The following is a 6,437-nucleotide window of genomic DNA, read 5'->3' as shown; positions in this document are numbered from 1 at the left end:
TTAATAAGGAAACAGAAGCTTTAAATGACACAATAGACCAGACAGATTTAATGGATATTTAGAGGACATTCCATCCCGAAACAGAAGATTACACTTTCTTCTCAAGTGCACATGGAACATTCTCCAGGATAGATCACATCTTGGGTCACAAATCAAACCTCAGTAAATTTAAGAAAATTGAAATCATATCAAGCATCTTTTCTGACCACAATGCTATGAGATTAGAAATCAATTACAGGGAAAAAAAACATAAAAAACACAAACACATGGAGGCTAAACAATACGTTACTAAATAACCAGGAGATCACCAAAGAAATCAAAGAGGAAATCAAAAAATACCTGGAGAAAAATGACAATGAAAACACGACAATCCAAAACCTATGGGATACAGCAAAAGCAGTTTTAAGAGGAAAGTTTATAGCTATACAAGCCTACCTCAAGAAGCAAGAAAAATCTCAAATAAACAATCTATCCTTACACCTAAAGGAACTGGAGAAAGAAGAACAAACAAAACCGAAAGTTAGTAGAAGGAAAAAAATCATAAAGATCAGAGCAGAAATAAATGAAATAGAAACAAAGAAAACAATAGCAAAGATCAGTAAAATTAAAAGCTGGTTCTTTGAGAAGATAAACAAAATTGATCAACCATTAGCCAGACTCATCAAGAAAAAGAGGGAGAAGGCTCAAATCAATAAAATTAGAAATGAAAAAGGGGAAGTTACAACAGACATGGCAGAAATACAAAGCATTCTAAGATATTACTACAAGCACCTGTATGCCAATAAAATGGACAACCTGGAAGAAATGGACAAATTCTTAGAAAGGCATAACCTCTGAAGACTGAACCAGGAAGAAATAGATAATATGAATAGACCAATCACAAGCAATGAAATTGAAACTGTGATTTAAAATCTTCCAACAAACAAAAGTCCAGGACCAGATGGCTTCACAGGTGAATTCTATCAAACATTGAAGAAGAGCTACCACCCATCCTTCTCAAACTCTTCCAAAAAACTGCAGAGGAAGGAACACTTCAAAACTCATTCTATGAGATCACCATCACCCTGATACCAAAACCAGACAAGGATGTCACAAAGAAAGAAAATTACAGACCAGTATCACTGATGAATATAGATACAAAAATCCTCAACAAAATACTAGCAAACAGAATCCAACAACACATTAAAAGGATCATACACCATGACCAAGTGGGATTTTTCCCAGAGATGCACGGATTCTTCAATATACACAAATCAATCACTGTGATACATTATATTAAAAAATTGAAGAATAAAAACCATATGATCGGGCTTCCCTGGTGGCGCAGTGGTTGGGAGTCCACCTGCTGATGCAGGGGACGTGGGTTTGTGCCCCAGTCCGGGAGGATCCCACATGCCGCAGAGCGACTGGGCCCGTGAGCCATGGCCGCTGAGCCTGCGTGTCTGGAGCCTGTGTTCCACAATGGGAGAGGCCACAACAGTGAGAGGCCCGCATAACGCAAAAAAACATATGATCATCTCAATAGATGCAGAAAAAGCTTTTGACAAAATTCAACACCCATTTATGATAAAAACTCTCCAGAAAGTGGACATAGAGGGAACTTACCTCAACATAATAAAGGCCATATATGACAAACCCACAGCAAACATCATTCTCAATGGTGAAAAACTGAAAGTATTTCCTCTAAGATCAGGACAAGACAAGGATGTCCACTCTTGCCACTATTATTCAGCATGGTTTTGGAAGTCCTAGCCACAGCAATCAGAGAAGAAAAAGAAACAAAACAAATACAAATTGGAAAAGAAGAAGTAAAACTGTCACTGTTTGCAGATGACATGATACTATACATAGAGAATCCTACAGATGCCACCAGAAAACTACTAGAGCTAATCAATGAATTTGGTAAACTTGCAGGATACAAAATTAATGCACAGAAATCTCTTGCATTCCTATACACTAATGAAGAAAAATCTGAAAGAGAAATTAAGGAAACACATGTACCACTGCAACCAAAAGAATATAATACCTAGGAATAAACCTACCTAGGGAGACAAAAGACCTGTATGCAGAAAACTATAAGACACAGAGGAAAGAAATTAAAGATGATACCAACAGATGGAGAGATATACCATGTTCTTGGATTGGAAGAATCAATATTGTGAAAATGACTATACTTCCCAAAGCAATCTACAGATTCAATGCAATCCCTATGAAATTACCAATGGCATTTTTTATGGAACTAGGACAAAAAATCTTAAAATTTGTATGGAGACAAAAAACACCCCAAATAGCCAAAGCATTCTTGAGGGAAAAAAACGGAGCTGGAGGAATCAGACTCCCTAACTTCAGACTATACTATAAAGCTACAGTAATCAAGACAATATGGTACTGGCACAAAAACAGAAACATAGATCAATGGAACAAGATAGGAAGCCCAGAGATAAACCCATACTCCTATGGTCAACTAATCTATGACAAAGGAGGCAAGGATATACAATGGAGAAAAGAGAGTCTCTTCAATAAGTGGTGCTGGTTAAAGTGGACAGCTACATGTAAAAGAATGAAATTAGAACACTCCCTAACACCATACACAGAAATAAACTCAAAATGGATTAGAGACCTAAATGTAACACCGGACACTATAAAACTCTTAAAGGAAAACATAGGAAGAACACTCTTTGACATAAATCACAGCAAGATCATTTTTGATCCGCCTCCTAGAGTAATGGAAATAAAAACAAAAATAAACAAATGGGACCTAATGAAACTTCAAAGCTTTTGCACAGCAAAGGAAACTATAAACAAAATGAAAAGACAACCCTCAGAATGGGAGAAAATATTTGCAAATGAAGCAACAGACAAAGGATTAATCTCCAAAATTTACAAGCAGCTCATGCAGCTCAATATTAAAAAAACAAACAACCCAATCAAAAAATGGGCAGAAGACCTAAACAGACATTTCTCCAAAGAAGACATACAGATGGCCAAGAAGTACATGAAAAGCTGCTCACCATCACTAATTATTAGAGAAATGCAAATCAAAACCACAATGAGGTATTACCTCATACCATTTAGAATGGGCATCATCAGAAAATCTACAAACAACAAATGCTGGAGAGGCTGTGGAGAAAAGGGAACCCTCTTGCACTGTTGGTGGGAATGTAAATTGATACAGCCACTATGGAGAATAGTATGGAGGTTCCTGAAAAAACTAAAAATAGAATTACTATATGATCCAACAATCCCACTACTGGGCATATACCCAGAGAAAAACATATTTAACAGGACACATACATCCCAATGTTCATTGCAGCACTATTTACAATAGCCAGGTCATGGAAGCAACCTAAATACCCAACGACAGACGAATGGATAAAGAAGATGTGGTATATATATACAATGGAATATTACTCAGCCATAAAAAAGAACTAAATTGGGTCATTTGTTGAGACGTGGATGGATCTAGAGACTGTCATACAGAGTGAAGTAAGTCAGAAAGAGAAAAACAAATATCGTATATTAACGCATATATGTGGAAAATGTATGTACTAGAAAAATAGTACAGATGAACTGGTTTGCAGAGCAGAAATTGAAACACAGATGTAGAGAACAAACGTATGGACACCAAGTGGTGAAAGTGGCGGGGGGATGGGGTGGTGGTAGGATGAATTGGGAGATTGGGATTGACATGTATACACTGATGTGTATAAAATTGATGACTAATAAGAACCTTCTGTATTAAAAAAAAAGTGTGAATAATTTGTTATATTTTACTCACTCATTATAGAAAATATTCCTTGAGCACTCACAATGAGCCAGGCCCTGTTACATATAGGGAATAAAAGACGATCTAGCTCATATTATAGACAGCGTTTTGTATTTGTATTCCAAATTTTATTATTTTAGCTTCTAAGATTATACAATTTGATTTACCTTCATTGTCCTAAGAACAGTAAAATAAAACCTTATCTGAAAACTTCAGTTTATCGGCTGGTTGGGCCGTCAGGGCCGTGAAGGTAGGACTGCCAGTCCCAGGCGGCGAGTTCCCTGTCTCCAGCTGTCCCCAGTCAGAGCATGGCCCCCTGAGCTAGGACCCCCGGCTGGCTTGCTTAGAGAAGACGCGGCTCCCCAGCACTTGAGCTGGGGCATCCCTGCCCGCTCCCCCTCTGTCAGTGGAGAACCGCCGCGCTGAGCAGCTGGGAGAAGCAGGCCAGAGCCTTCTAGGGCCTCGGGCCCGGGCACCCGTGGAGGATGAGCTGGCTGTTTCCCTGACCAACAGCACCTCCTCCCCTGCGGTGGGACCCCGCGGTAGTCTCCCCAGCCTCCAACAGCAGAAGTGGCACCTGATCGAGTCCCTCTGGAACGCACACCCCAGTGTAACTGAAATACAGAAAGATGTGGAATACAGGTTGCCATTCACTGTAAACACCCTGACAATTAGCATTAATATATTGCTTCCTCCACAATTTCCTCAGGAAAAACCAGTGATCAGTGTTTATCCACCAATACGACATCACTTAGTGGATAAACAAGGAGTGTATGTTACCTCTTCATTAGGAAACAATTTTAACAATGCGCTCAGACCTTGGGAAAATTATTCAGAGTCTATTGGATGAGTTTTGGAAGAATCCTCCAATTTCAGTTCCTGCTTCAACAGCATTCCCATACCTGCACAGTAACCCAGGTGGGATTCCTCCTTATGCTTCTCAGGGTTTTCCATTTCTTCCTCCATATTCCCCACAAGAAGCTACCAGGACCATCAGTTCTTTATCTGTTGCTGACACTGTTTCCTCTTCAACAACAAGCTATACAACAGCCAAATCCGCTCTGCTGCTCCTTCATTTGGTGTCCTTTCAAATCTGCCATTGCCAATTCCCACAACAGACACTTCAGCACCGATAAGCCAAAATGCCTTTGGTTACAAGATGCCTGATATCCCTGATGCATTTCCAGAACTCTCAGAACTAAGTGTATCACAACTTACAGATATGAATGAACAAGAGGAGGTATTACAGTTTCTGACTTTGCCTCAACTAAAACAAATTATTACTGACAAGGATGACTTAGTAAAAAGTACTGAGGAACTAGCAAGAAAACATCTCCTTTTGGAGCCCAGCTTGCAAGCCAAAAGGCAAACTGTTTTAGATGAGTATGAATTACTTACACAAAAGAAATCAACTTTTGAAAAGAAGATGCAAAGGCAACACGAACTTAGCAAGAGCTGTAGTGAGAGTGCCCAATAGGCAAAATTGAAAGTAGCTGCACATGAAGGTGAGGAGGAATCTGATAATACTGCAGAAGATTTCTTGGAGGGAAAAACTGATATAGATGATTTTCTCAGTAGCTTCATGGAAAAGAAAACAATTTGCCACTGTAGAAGAGCCAAGGGAGAGAAACTTCAACAAGTGATAGCAATGCACAGCCAATTTCATGCTCCACTGTAGATTTTCCTGAAAACATGAACTGCCAAGAGAGGAATGGGACACAAAACTAAGCACATTTATGTTTACGATTTGAAAATTGGCATTTCATCACAGCGGCTGAATTCATAGATAAACTATATAGATTGTATACAGAACTGAGACTAATTTTGTACAGATTAGAATGATTGCTATGATCTTTGCTTTGAGAAATTTTCCTGCACTATTTGCACTAAAAATGTTTAATTATTGTTGATAAATCCTATCATATTTAAGTTCCACTGCTGTTCATCTCTTACTATTGATTAAATACCTATGCATGTAATTTTAGCTAGTTTCAATATTTTATAAAATTACTTCATTTAAATTTGTAATTTTAATTTGAAACTGCCTCATTGCTTTATCAAGAATGGTTTATATTTTTTCCTCTCAACGTTTTTTGAAAAATTACCATTTCAACTGTAGAAAAACTCTTATTCTTCCTGTTTCTTTCTGGATGATAAAACTTTCAAAAATAATTTGTTTTTAAATATTCACAGTGTCAGGAAACAGCAAACCTGCCAATGTGCCATCTCAAGGAAGTAACTTTTAATACATACAATAAATCAAAAGAATAAACCAGCTGTTTTTACAAACAAAAACAAAACAAAACAAAAAAACTTCAATTTATCCAGCCATCTACGAATCGTTTCAAAGCATTTGAAATTATCACAAGCCAAAGGAAACTATTAGTTTCATTAACTCACAAGCCTGAATATCTGTGTCAAAATAGTCTTTTACAATAGAATTATTGTCTATTTTTATATTTATGGATTTGAGAGAAAAGGAAAAATTGATTAACTTTAATAAATATACACTAACTGGAGGGCGCATGTGGGGCTTATAGCGTGAGGACCTATAGTCACATTGTTGACTGGCAGGGTAGTGAAGTAGGGCTGTGGTTCTTAGAAAATGTTTATGAGTTCTTTAGTAAATAAATAACCATTTGTCATTAACATATTCATCGGTACTATTCAA

The 6,437-nt window shown here is 37.7% G+C and overlaps 1 pseudogene across 1 annotated transcript; it reads left to right on the top strand.

Moving 5' to 3' along the window:
- Nucleotides 1-4,251: 4,251 nt before the first annotated feature.
- Nucleotides 4,252-5,476, top strand: LOC307191941 (vacuolar protein sorting-associated protein 37A-like; annotated as a pseudogene). The gene has a single exon. The product of its transcript is annotated as a vacuolar protein sorting-associated protein 37A-like (transcript).
- Nucleotides 5,477-6,437: the final 961 nt, after the last annotated feature.

Source organism: Stenella coeruleoalba (assembly GCF_951394435.1).
Source record: "Stenella coeruleoalba genome assembly, chromosome: 9".
In the NCBI taxonomy this organism is placed as follows: Eukaryota; Metazoa; Chordata; class Mammalia; order Artiodactyla; family Delphinidae; genus Stenella; species Stenella coeruleoalba.
This window is presented reverse-complemented; position numbering and strand designations above follow the sequence as displayed.